General features: G+C 39.4%; 1 protein-coding gene across 1 annotated transcript in view; it reads left to right on the plus strand.

The window, feature by feature from the left end:
• LOC145457473 (coronin-7-like) overlaps positions 1-14,272 on the plus strand; it is a 64,954-nt gene that overhangs the window by 26,513 nt on the left and 24,169 nt on the right. The window lies entirely within an intron of this gene.

Consider the following 14,272-nt stretch of genomic DNA (forward strand, 5'->3'; position numbering starts at 1 on the left):
TCTTGTCCAAGCAGAAACGATATTCGTGAAATAGACGTTTCATCATCGCGCCAATCATATTGCTTCATGCCTAGAGGCGGCCATTTGCTGTGATTTGTTGTCCCTCATCAAAGGCCTCCGAAACTACACCATTATCTGTATCGTATTCCGTTCAAACGTTGATACAGTAACGAAATATTATTATACGCCATTCAAAACGATCAGAGCTACTGATCTTGTAGCGTATACTTGATCGGCTGCGCCAATAAATTCAGTCAACACCGGATAACAACTGTACGACTGCACCGTTCTGGCTTTTGCATTATAAGAATAACCTCTTGTAGGTACAGAACTACATATATAATTGAATAATATACTCGTGTTGAAATAAACCCGAATATTTTCATTAGTCTAATCAAGATCCAATTCACGCTCATGAAAACTTATAAACTATGCAGCAGGGTCGCTCCACTGGAGCATCGCGGTCCGAACGAGGACCTCTTCATTGTTGAAACCGGACGTTTTCAGTATTTACGTAGTTTTACCAAAAAATTTTTCAAAGAAAGTATTCCCAAATAATTTTCCCGCGCTTCTCAAAGTAGCAGTGCATATTATCACTATATCTGGGTCTGCTAAAGGCTGCAAGTCGGCGTTGCAAGCATAAACCTTATGAAGAATAGATTTCTCATCTGTATGACCAGGGTAAACCTTCACCGTTGCCTCTATAACAAAGGTTTTAAGAACAATAAAGATTGTAGAACATGCCAATTCTCCCGCTTGCTGTGACTAACAGAACAATATTATATTTATCTGAATGCTTGAATAACCTTGAATGTTGTATAAGCGTGTTACATTTGTATGACTGTAAATTATTTCGTGAGAGTTGTAAAGGACCTATAAGCAAATTTTAAACTTTTTATAAATGTACCTTTGCTAGATGGGGTTGAGTAACCCCGATATACATTATACACTGTATCCAGCTAACTTTCCAAGGCAGAACTCCATCACTGGCTATTGAAAACACCATGACGCGTGTTTACGTTGGTTTTCGTCAATTCCGAGTAATTACCGCAACATTTTACGTATTGAACGCAACAATTACGCTTCTAAAATGTGCGACTTCTAATCCTGTATTTGTTATGAAACGCGCTCTCTCGGCACAATTATCACCTTCGCCCTGCCGAAATCCTATTTCACTTCCTAACCTTCTGTAAACCGTCGGCCTTCGACAGTGTTAGGATCGAAATAGTAAAAGAAGTCGGATCGTCGAACCTCGTCTCATTGAATGATTCTTTGTAGTTTCTGACCGAGCTTTGTCAACAAGAGATTACTCGCGTTATCTCGGTTGCATTCTCTCTCGTACTGCGGCAGTATTGCTGCAATCCAGCCTTTCGATAGAAGGCGTATTTCAAATACAGAATACTGTATTTGCTGGAAAAGATTCTGTATCTGTTCAAGTGTTCAATTACTTAGTGATATCATGGACCATGTCGTCTCTACATAGAGTGATTCCATTTTGAATCGAGTATTTGAGGATCACTCATGACTTTGCAACAGTATGATTGATATAGAAAGTTCAAATATGTACCTTTCATGCGACCACAAAGAATAGAATGCCTATTCTACATCACATTGAAGATTATTTTGCACTTTTATACCGTACTGATTTCATTGCACTTTGTGGCTATGTCGCGGGTTGATCGCGATTTCACAGATTGCTTTGTGCTACGTGTTTCATATGCTACGCTACGATCTATCGAGATTTGCAGCAGTAGAATATCGAAACTATAATTGTCATCGATAAATGATATCTTATTTGCAAGGAAGGTATAATTTCAGTACTCGACAAAATCATTGTGCCTAAATAGAACTGCGTTCGTTGGCTATCAACAAGCTACTCCATCCAATCTCAATAAACATTGTAAATACATACGCGGTAAATAGATCTATGTCTACGGTTGCATTTAAAATAAACATCCATTTAAAACAAACATGTTTCAATCAAGGCCCTTGTTTAAAACATGTTTTTATTGTTTTTGTAAGCCATGACGTCACGGATATTCAATTGTGACGCTATAGCGGATTGACATTGACAATTGAAAATATAGGGTAAATATAGCTCCTTTGACGAAATATCTGCGCTATTGCTGTAGAACCGACTATTTTGAGGGTTCCAACCACCCCATATCGATATACGTCGGCTATATCGGGTGGTAATTGTCCGTAGGCTCATACAACATGTTTTTTGGAAAGTCTTTACACAATTATGGCATAATTTTACAACTTGAAAATATACAATTTTTTTGAAGTGGCAATTGTTTAAAACATGTTTTAAACAAAGTGTTTTAAATCATATGTGCACCACGCCGTATAGGATGCGAATCAGACTATCCTTGGGATATATCTACATAATATAAGAATTGGTATATTTGATTCCTTTTCAAGAGACTCTTCGAGGTACAGAACATCATTAATATTGAATAACATATTAGCATTGAAATAGATCCGAATATGTTCGACTGACACTTGTCAGGTGCAATCGTCAGCAACTAGAAGATTTCAAAACTTTTCACCCAGCTAAATTTTGCTCCATAAAGCGACCTTTACCCGATTTGCGTCCTACATTTTGATGGAAATCGGTGAAATACACCATTTTCGTTTATATTGTGACATTCGAGGTGATTTTTACGCCTTCAATTTCACGGAAATCTTATAGTTTGGAGGCGCTACCCAAAACGTTGATGAACTCGTGTTTGTAGTCCGTGACGGTAAGATTGTAGCAACGACCAGAAAGTCTCATTGTGTGAAGATATCCGTTCTGCGATAAGGAATCTCTGTCAACCTTCCAGAGTACCCAGCAAACAATACTGGGCGTGGTGGCATACACGCTACCCGGCGCTGATTTGGGAGATAAAAACGATCATGAAGTCGCGGAAAGAATTCCGTTTTCGACAAATCGCATTATAATGACGGGCTTCCATTATGGCGCGCGGTTTGGCTACTTTGAAATGCTTTGCATCATGCTTGTTACTTCGAGGCGAAGCACATTTTACGTGATATCTGAACACGCTGTGGTTTATGTTGATCGTTGAGAAAGTCGACATCAAAACCTTTGCATAGGCCAACAAAAATTACTGCACACAATGGGATCAATGACATAATAACAACAATTTCATGTTTTTCGCACGGCAGACGCCGTTCGCTCCACACACCATTTTAGTAAAACGGTGTCCTGTGATGATGTGCCCAAATTGTTACTAAAAACGTTATGGAGACTCTTGGAGATACGGAACTTGACTAGGCAATTTGCGTAGCATGATCGTATTGAAATAAACCCGAAAATTTTCGGTTGACTCTCGTCATGGATAATCGTCAGCAGCTAGTAGAGAATTGGAAATAACATTTGTATATGATACGATTGTTGATAATGTTCTTTTCAAATCTAAACCAGTTGCTGACGATTACCCCTGACCAGACTTGGGCCACTGGATAATTCTATAGTTGACTAATTAGACTAATTAAAGCGAAATAGCGATACTTTCAGTATAATCTAATTTGTGAAGTGTTTCTTTGCTTTAATACTGATTCTAACGTAATTTGTAAAATGTTCTTATGCTCTAATTTTCATTCTTATCTAATTTCTGGTTTTCCTGAAAATGCCGCAGGAGAACTGTGTAGGGGAAACGAGCCGAGCTCGCTGTACAGACATTTGCTATCCTCTTGCATTTGAGAATCACCTATGATTTGATATGAACTAAACTTGATTCATGATTCAATTTCCAAGTTTTCCCGAATTCAGTAATTCCAATTCTAATCTAGTTTGGGGAAAAACTATGTAGTTATAATTTTAATTCTATTCTAATCTGGAAAAAGTGCGTAGCTATAATCTTCATTCTGATCTAATTTGGAAAATCTGACGATTTTCTAGTGGTCCGACTCTGCCCGTGACAAGTTCCATGCGTTGTGAATATACTATTTAATTGTGTATGTAATTGTATATATATAACGTTGATTTTTATCAAGTGCTTACAAAAAGTAAAATGAAAAAACGACCCTATTCACAAACAACGATATTCGCTGTATTGAAAAAAAAAGTCGCTGATCCTTCGTCATCCTGACTCGTCGATAATCGCCCGTTTTCTCCGTTTCAACACGTTTCACTCAAAAAATCTGCGATTCATTGTAGTGTAACAATGCCCGCCGTAAAGCCTCATTCATGCTGTAACATCTTGTCAGTTAGCGCCCCATCTTTCGATTGTGACGCCAAACGCATACCTCACACGCTCGATTGTTTAGAAAGAAAACAAAATCCTTGAAACAACAAGCCTCTCGATTTTTAGCCGACCGCAGAATATCGAATCCACTGAGCCTTTGTCGTCATAAAATTGGGAATAGAATCGAAATGCTTAATGCCTTAATTTTCTGTAATGCTCACTCTGAAATATACTCTTGAAGGTATAGAATTTCAATATACAATCGAATAATATATTCGTATTGAAATAGACCCGAATATTTTCGGCTGACACTCGTCAGGGGTAATCGTCATCGACTAGTTGATATTTGGAATGAACTTTGAATATCAAAATTCGTAATCATTGTATATTGAAGTTCTCTATCTCCAAGATTATCTTCAAATGATGCTCATTCTTTGAGTCGTTTTGCCACCTCTTCGGCTCATGAATTATTTTATCGGCTAGCTGACGTTGCCAATCGCTTCTAAGCCAAGTGACCATTCAATGTATAGCTGCAGCTGACTTCTCTTTGGGAACGTAACTATTCAATTCGTTGTAGTTGCACGTTCGCAAACTATTTTAATCGCTGAACACGGAATAATTGACCACCCAAGCTCCTCCAAATAGGGATGATCAGCTTGATGACAACTTAACCGCGCGCCAGTTACTCTTTTCAACACCGTATCGTATGTAAGAAACGCTTGGTATGAAGATACCGGTGCTTTGCGTAAGTCGAGGAGATTCATTCAGACTTCATTCGTGATTGAATAAAATTATTATCGGCTCGCCTATCATATCGAGTCAATGTCACACTTACGAAATATCGGTATCGGACATTAGAGGTTAAAATATCGGTAATATTCGTGATGTCTGAGCACATGCTAGGGAGTCTAATAAAATCTCCGGCTTCTAGACTGGTAAGTGGTAATATCACTGTTTTACTTATAGCATTCAGGTGTCTAGATGCAGCCTTTCTAGCTTATGTCATATCCAATCATAACAATGGTTGTAAACCTGTTCAAATGAATGCTGTGAAGTTTATGCGTCATAAGCCAGATATTTTACATATCGGTTGAATGTATCGTGGTTATCTGTGGAGATCCTAGTTTTAGATTTTATCGGTGTCGAATCATAAATCAGATATTGGTATGGCTGTAATAAAAATACATCCCAATCAAAACACCATCTGGGCAGAATGAATGCAAACTCGTTTGTTCTGTGAGTCTGCTTGAAAAGAAAGAAAAAAACTACACAGTTCAACCTTTGACATACTATTTTGTTTTTTATTAATTCTCAAAATGTTGATTGAAAATCTTTCGCGCTCAGACAAACAGTGTACGTGTGGGTATTTTTCGAAACTTCAAAACCACCGCGACCGTCGAGACCCAGAAAGATATTTTGGACACGCATTTACACGATTTGTTATCTGCGCGCGACATAATTCACATCTCGGTGATGTCACAACTGTAAATATTGGTTGGAACGGGTGACGATCAGTCGATAACTATGCTCTTATAACGCTGGTTTTAATGAAAGTATTCTTCGCGTTGGTGAGAGATTTATGTGCGAATAATAGTACTTAATAACGTGATACAAACAATCATCGAGGTCAGTAAACCTGGCGCCCTCTTTGCGGCCGTAAATCACGCGAAATGATTTCATTCGCTGGGATTCGGCTGAAATTGTGACTTTCAAAGCGGCGTTTTGAATTGAATCCGGCCAGAAGACCATAAAATGTGATATGATTTGATTTGCAATCCAAAGAAATTGGACAGTGTATTCGTGTGGATTTAAAATCGAATAATTTCGGCTGGCACCAGGGCTGGGCAAAATCGAGTACCTGAGTGATTCGATTTAACAGTATGACAGTCGAAAATATTCGAAAATATTCAATACGAATATACTATTCAATTGTATATTGAATTTTTGTACATACAAGAGTGTGTTCAATCTAATTGAGATTTCCGAATGACGACCGCATCCATGTTTGTTATGGTCCATGGTGGGCGCAAATCCGTCGACCTTGTTGGATTGTAACCGCATACAGTCGAAACGAATATTTTTCCTGCTACAGTTTACACGTCCTTTGCTAACCAGGTCTGGAGGATGTAGGTAATAAAACTAAAAGCCGCCATCAAAGAAATTGTGCGGATCTCGATGAAGCGTAGGAGTCGTGAAGTTTACGAGGGCTACTGCGCCGGATTTACGAGCTCGATTTAATTTTTGTATTTTGCCCGACCGCAGCGAATAGGCGTCGAATCAATTTTATACGGACCTCCTTCTCGTCTGAATCGGACCGACTTCATCGCCCCAATCACTAACGTTAGAGTCGCTGTTTAATCAAAGTGTCCAATTAACACATTTTTAGAAAATTTACATTATGAAAAGTTTTCATTTGCTTTCGGCCATATCTAGGCCATGATTAACTTTGAATCAATGGAATAACCATAAACATGGCCAGGATTTGGTAGGGAAACAAAACAGAATATAAAAATTGTGCCAAAACTTGATTTTTCATCACTTTGAAAAATGGATGTAAAAATTTAAAAAACGGACATAATAGCTACGTTGTTTTCTTAGAAATGCTATGGTGACCATGTCTACTAATCAGCTTCAGTCCAAATTTCAGAAAGGTTTCTTCATTAGTTTTAAAGTTATGGGTGTTTCACTTATTTGCCAGATGGAGTCCCTTCATGTATAGCTTTGAACGAGAACTACCATTGGAATTGAGCGCCGAAATTATACGCCACCTACGACTAAGATATACCATTGAATAGTATATTGATATTAAAATGAACCCGAATACTGTCGGCTGACACTCGTCCAGACTCCAGGGTAATCGTCAATAACTAGTAGAGAATTGGAAGAACATTGTATATCAACAATCGTTATTTCAATATCAATATATTATTCAATTGTATATTGAAGTTCTGAACACCTCCAAGAAGCCCTTTCGACTAAGAGTTATTTTATCATCGACAATTATAGTCTCGATTCTTTCTTTCCCTCATGGAAGCTTTGAATATAAGAGCATCAAAGACGTGCACCATCAGGCTGCACACATGAGTGGAATCGGAATTAAGTGAGGCAGTGATCGACCCACAGCATTCACACAAGTCGTAATGAAATAGGTGTATGATCAAAAAAATACAAAATAATATTTAATGCGATGTATAACTTCATTAACCGGCACCAATTACGTGTTGGTCGCATAAAATTTCCGTAATGGAACTTGCAAATTATCGATATCATGATAATAATTGACTCTCGACTCGAAGCCGTTCCTGACAAGCATGGTCCATTGAAAAGTTCTTGGACACTCCACAGGCATTTGTTTGTTCCCGCCAGATAGTTTACAAATAGTAACGAGTTTTGACGCGCCGTCTTCGTAAAGAACAACTGCACCGATTTATAGCGGACTGTTTTTCGAATTCATTACGCGCGCGCCAGCCTTTGTGCTGCCGCCGCGCGAGATAACTTTATGAAGTCATTGCTTGCACTGTTGCGTATAAATGTTAAATTTGCGGAGCGTGCCTTCGACAAAGGCGTAAAGAGGTTGGAAGTCTGAGACTTGACTATTTTATTCATCACGCCATCCGTCATTTGACGAATTTACGGCAGAAACGGAGGAAAACGCCTAAGTACACAACGACAGGTGCGCTCTCGCCTGTGCGACTCATGTACGTCGTGTTGATTTAGTTCGCACATGTTCGAGACTACGGACGGGGCCGGTCTTCACTCATCGACTACCCAAGTCTTCGAACGCAGATGTACGTTTTGATATTATGCCGAATATTAACTAACTATTTTGCACTGTGCAAGCCATGAAGCCTCGATCGGCCGTATCACAACGTTAGTGGAAATGGCATATCTGTGTAGTTGCGATCAACCGACAGCATTGTCGCAGGGTGCAATGCTGCAAGGTATTGCCGAAAAATACCTAAATTATTTATAATGTGATGCAGTACTGGTATTGCATTCTTTGTGGTCGATTGAAATACATGATTTTGATACTCGATTCGACTCGAAGCCTAATATTCGATTCAGAATCGAATCACTCAGTTATAGTCGATTTCGCCCATCGCAATGTATGCGCTGCGTGGTCCGTATGGGTGGAATGGCGCAATCTTGATGTGGTTTCATCTAATCCCGTAATTGCTCGCGCCTTAGCTAATGCAGCTCGTGCAGAACCGATCGCGCGCATCTGGTTGTCAGCACTTTCCGGAAAATGCGGCTTCCATGTTTAGTAATGTGACGCGCAACGCTGGATTTCTTCTGTCGGGTACCTCGAATTTGAGGCTTTTCGGTATGAATTTGACGCGATTTTTGGTTACCGTCTTGGGCTTTTGCGACAGAAACATTCTGGAAGACTATGAAAAACAAGGTCGAGCGTGCCACACGATGATAAACTTGAGCATAAGACAGGCAGTATTAAACTTGACTATTGATTTCGTCACTACATTGATTGCAGATTTATCAACTGGAAGACAATAACAAGCGTATATCGTCGCTGTGGAATTCGTTGTGGAATCCGTTGTACACATTTTGAGAAACTTAACGTAACGTGCTGTTTTGATTTCCTTTCGCCCATATATTTACCATGATTAACTTTGAAACAATGTGATTAACGTAAACATGGACAAGATGTGACCGAAAAAATGAAAATTCAACAGAAACTCTATTTCCTATATATTTGAAAAATGAGTCTCAAAAATTAAAAAAAATTCGCATTAGCTACTTTGATTCTACTGCGCGCTTAAATTCTTTAATCGTTAAAGCAATTCAATGAAAAAACAAATTACAACCCCCTTGAAATTGACCCTTACCCAAACCCAAACCCTAACCAGAAATCTAGCCATAACCCACATGCCCAGGTGACGCAAGTATAACCAACTGTCGCAGTTTATATTATGTCACGTGAGGATATGTCTAGTGTCAAAAGCAATGCATTAGCTAGAGCGCCTTTACGTTTAGGCAACTCTATATCGGAACAGCTCGTATAGTAAAAATATTAGGGCCGAACGATTTCATTATCGTGACTCGTTTGAAGCCGTTTGATACTCTCTATGAATTTTGTTAAAAGGTATTTTAGGTTAGAAGGGAAATTCTGTTGTGTGTAAGCAAATAGCTAGTTTCGTAACCTTGTTAACCCAATTCTGACTAAAAGACTGCGTTCCAAACTCCTCTAAAAACTCGCAAGCTTTCTGTTCGGGATCTCATAAAACTTCGAACGTCTATCGTCTGGAAGTCTTCTCGCGATATCGGGAGCGCCTTCAATTATTTCACGAATCAAATCCTGGCTTTTATTTCTGGGAATAAATTCCAATCCGTGAATTCACGCACTCCCGTGGAGATTTCTGAACTATAAATCTTCCGTTTGTTGGAAACGCTGCATCTCAGTGTAAATTATTACCATTATTGGGAGGATTAGTTTAGAACATGACTACCGCGAGCCAAGACGCAAGCTAATGTTCAACAACTGGTCTGAATTATGGAGTGCCAAATTTTCTTCAAAGTGGTGTAGAACTGGCGTTATATTTTTTGTGGTCGCATAAAAGGTACATATTTCAACTCTCCACATCATCCATACTGTTGCAATGCTATGCTGAGTGATACACAAATACTGAACTCGAGCCAAATACTCGGTTCAGAATCGAATCACTCAGGTAATCGATATTGCCGGTCCCAAATTGTACCCGAGAATCCCGGGCGCGCGGAAACCAGACTGTGATCGCAAAATATGAGAATGCGACATATGGCTTCCTGTAAATCCTTGAGGCCGACATTTGTAGCAGTTCGGAGCTTATCTGAACTACATTATAATAACGCAATATGCACCTTGCGGTTATGATTAATGGTTGTACTGAAGTTGAAAACGCGAAAATGGTTCGAATCGATCACATTTTCCACGGGGTTTGCGGCTATTCACTCAGAGGCAGTCCACGCGAAGACACAATTATGTTGTCTGTTTTGGGTGAGTTATCAGGCGGTTGATGAAAATAAGTAACAACGATAACGCGCGCAGCAGCATCAGAGCGAAGAATGGCATGGTAAAGAGTCCTACTGCAGACTCACTGTCGCATATGCACCCATTGATCTGCGAAGAAATAAAATCATTGTTGCAACCAGACTATATATAATTTTATTTGTCTAATTCAACAAAGTACAGCGAAATGCTGAAAATCTCTTCCAAATCTAATTTGCTGCATATTTTATGCTCAGTATAATTCTACAATTCTAAGCTTATTCCTGGTTTTCCTGGAAATACTACAGGAGAACTGTATAGTGCGAAACGAGACAAGCTCGCTGTACAAGTGTACAGGCATTTGCCATTTTCATGCTTTACAGAATGAACACTGATTTAATATGAACTGAACTTGAGTTTTGTTGTGTTTGGAATTAAATTTAAATCAAAGTTTTTGCGAATTCAGCATTTCCGATTCTAATCTAATTTGAAAATAATTGTGTAGCTATCATTCTAATTGTAGTCAGATTTGGAAAAGTTGAAAATTTTGCAGTTGTCTAACCCTGGTTGCATCACAATTGTCGAAGGGTCGCTTGTCGGTGCGATATTTCATACGTCACGAACTCTTGGGTATAGGCTGACCCCACTAAATACAGAACAGTGGAAATGACGTAAGCCATTCGGTCATTCGCTTTGGCGTGATCATAAATTTGAAATTTTGCAGGAAATCGAGCGTGAATCATATCTTGTAACATTCGGAAACAAGCTTGTTATTTTGCTGCGGCGAATTACGATGACTCGCTAATTTTGCGGAGTGAACCTCAATGATCGATTTGTTACAATGAAGAGGTTATTACAACTTGAAATTATGCGCGGTTAACATTTTACGAACGGCAGGAAGTTACTTTTCGTTTTACGTTCGAATTCACTGATTATGATCAACCCTCGTCGGTATACCCCCACGGGATTATGACGACGCATTTCCTAGCTGTGCAACGTTTTATTGTCATCCGTAGAAACCGCACTTCCCGCTCGTCTGGCGAGCTACTAAATGGGTCGGAGTAGTTATTTTCTGCTTATTTACCCCAAAATGAGCACGATGATACAGTAAAATATGAGCAAAAATGCGCCGCCCCACTAATTACCACCATTATGACAACACCAAAACGCGATGAGTAAGCCCCAGGTAATCACATGAAGCCCCTATCTCCATTAACGAGGAGATAGATGAGGCTATTATCCCAGACAGAGTCTTCTGAAAGATCATTTCAACGCATTTGGGTTTTAGAACAGAATCTTGGAGGTACCGACTGCAATATACAATAGAATGATACTCGGCTGACACTCGTCAGGGGTAATCGTCAGCATTTAGTAGAGATTTCAAAAGAACATTTTATATCAACATTGGTATAATCTAATATGACTTCGCCATAATGTAGGTACATAACTTCATAATAATATATTCATATTGAAATAAACCTACACTATCAGTTTGTATGGAAGGATCTTATTCGATTCCCCTTTCACGATTGAATCGGATTGACACGTGACCGCCTTGTTTGTGAGCTAACAATGACCTGTTTTCGTCCGCCGAAGCGTTATCAACTAATGTGCAATCACTTACTGTAGCGCCTGTCAGAGTGGATAAAACGCGGGAGCTAAGAGCGGAAATTGATCCCGGGCCGTCCCATCCATCATCCTAGGTAACCCGCGAGCAGGCTAGCTTACCGACGTTGATTTAATCTGAGTTTGTGTGCCGACAGATTAGCGAGAGCGCTGATCCTACATTGGAATGGGCTTTTAAAATTGATCACTCTTTTCGATGAAGGCCTATATTATGGTACATGAAGAACAGTCTTCCGTAGTGGCCACTGAGGTGGTCAGTAAGAAGTACTTTCTCTTTTTGGAGTGCTAGACTTTTGCCTGCACTGTAAACAGCTATGGTGTATTTCGACTATTTTTACCCTAGGGTACGTGTAAATCGGGTAAGTACCCTTTCTGGTGCTAATTGTGATTTCACACCCTAACAATAATTGTAAATGTTAAGTGATACAACAGGTTTAGTAGATACATTTGTTTTTCTCTGTTTGAAGAGCCTACAGGTAGGACGTACAGAACTTAAATATACAATTGAACAATATATTGATATCGAAATATACCCGAATAATTTCGGCTGACACACTCGCCAGGGGTAATCGTCAGCAACTAGTAGAGAATTGGAAAAAAACATTGTTTGTGACGAAAGATAACTAGACAGAGTTACGCGCATTTCAAAATACACGTCATGCCACTATCCGTACCGTAAGAACTGACTCCTACCAATTCGAACGCGGTCATTTGCGAATGACGGCCAGCAGTTGCGTCTGATTCATCCGCACATTGGCTTTATAGCCGCCATAATTGCTTGTTGACCCTCCTGTGTCACTCATTCTACGAGCTATTGCCCCGCGTTGCGTCAAATCGCTGCCGATTAGCGCATCAATCTCAAATGAGATACTATCCGACCTTACGACACGAATTAGATCGATAGCCTTGATTAAAAGAGGCCGATATTTTTACGGCAGTTCAGTGCACAAAAGTCGTCAGAACTCGGGATGAAGGTTAGACGTAAAGTTGATTCCAAGCTCTGCCCAAAGAATCAACGAATTTGCACAAAATCCATAATTGGCTGTTTGCACTCACGCCAAAAACGAACATCTTGTTAAGCGTCTTCGCGACCTTGTTACTGGTCTTGTTAACAAGCGTGGCGATCAAAATGTATAATATTTCCGCTCGTGTCCTTGGGAAGAAGATACACGTTGTATAGTCGCTCAGTAACGTGTCGTTCTCGACATTTAACACAAATTCTACGAACTGGTGTTGGGGTTAGTATGTATCATTTGAGATTATCGTGTTAGATTCTGCGCGGCACGACTGTTTAAATGCGGATGTATTGTATCATCTATGGCGATGAACCCATGATGAAATGCGCTCACTAGCAATGCAGCAATTCGCTTGCAAAAACCAACACGCTAGTTGTCCTGTCTTGAACTTGAGTCTGTTGTATTTCTTTCTTTAGTTCATGATTTAATTTAATTTAAAGTTTTTTACGAATTCAGTAATTCTAATTCAAACCGAATTTGGAAAAGAAAACAGTGTAGCTAACATTCCAATTCTAATCTCATTTAAAAAACCTTAATATCTCCCAGTTCTCCTGTCCTGAAGTTGATTTTGCTTTATTTCATTCTGATTCGGAATTCAATTCAATTCCCAAGTATCGACGACTCGATTAATTCTAATTCTAATCGAATTTGGAACAGATGAAAATGATCTAGCTGTCCCCAACTTCGCATGCAACCAATTTTGTAAGCAGTCAGTGTTGATGTTTTTTCGCACGGGCATCGTATGAATGCACTTTATTGTACGCACGCCTAATAGAAGCCTCTTGTGGTAAAGTATCGATGTTTACAGTCAACTCACCCGGTCAAGTCCTGCTTTGATACCCGTCGGCATCATCCTTTTACGTTCTAATATACTCTGTCAAATTAACCCGGCACGGTGAGATTGATATCGCGGGTAATTAGCGCGAACTGGTGGTGTTTTTGAAAATTTAATTCACCAAGCTGCCATCTCCTCATCGAAATGTATCTTTTGTGCTACTGCAAATAGTATAATGCCAGTTCTGCATCACATTACCGAGTATTTGGTATTTTCAGAGCATACATATTACATTGTAGGCCTACCTTGTGATAATGCTATTGGTTGGTAAGGACATTACAGATATTCTATCTGCACTAACGCGAGTAACTTGTGCGGCTTATGAAACAGAATGGTTTTATGTCCCGATAAAGGCTTTTTGCTTTGAATTTCGTACTGTTTTGTGGAGTACTTTTATCAGATGAAAATAAAATAGTCTTTCAACCCTTGAAGTATTACTGTACTGTTTTAACCCAATACGCGTGTTTTAGACAGTAATATAGTTAATAGTGTATAGTAATTTCTAAATCGTTTGGTATCGAAATACAGTACCGTATAATACAAGTAACCTGAAGTTATGACTCGTGTGCGTTTTATGCGATAAGTGCCAATTACTGCAGTATAGGGCAGCATTCATGAA

This window comes from Botryllus schlosseri, chromosome 15 (genome assembly GCF_051294905.1).
Source record: "Botryllus schlosseri isolate E-star chromosome 15, Bs_hap1, whole genome shotgun sequence".
Lineage (NCBI taxonomy): Eukaryota > Metazoa > Chordata > Ascidiacea > Stolidobranchia > Styelidae > Botryllus > Botryllus schlosseri.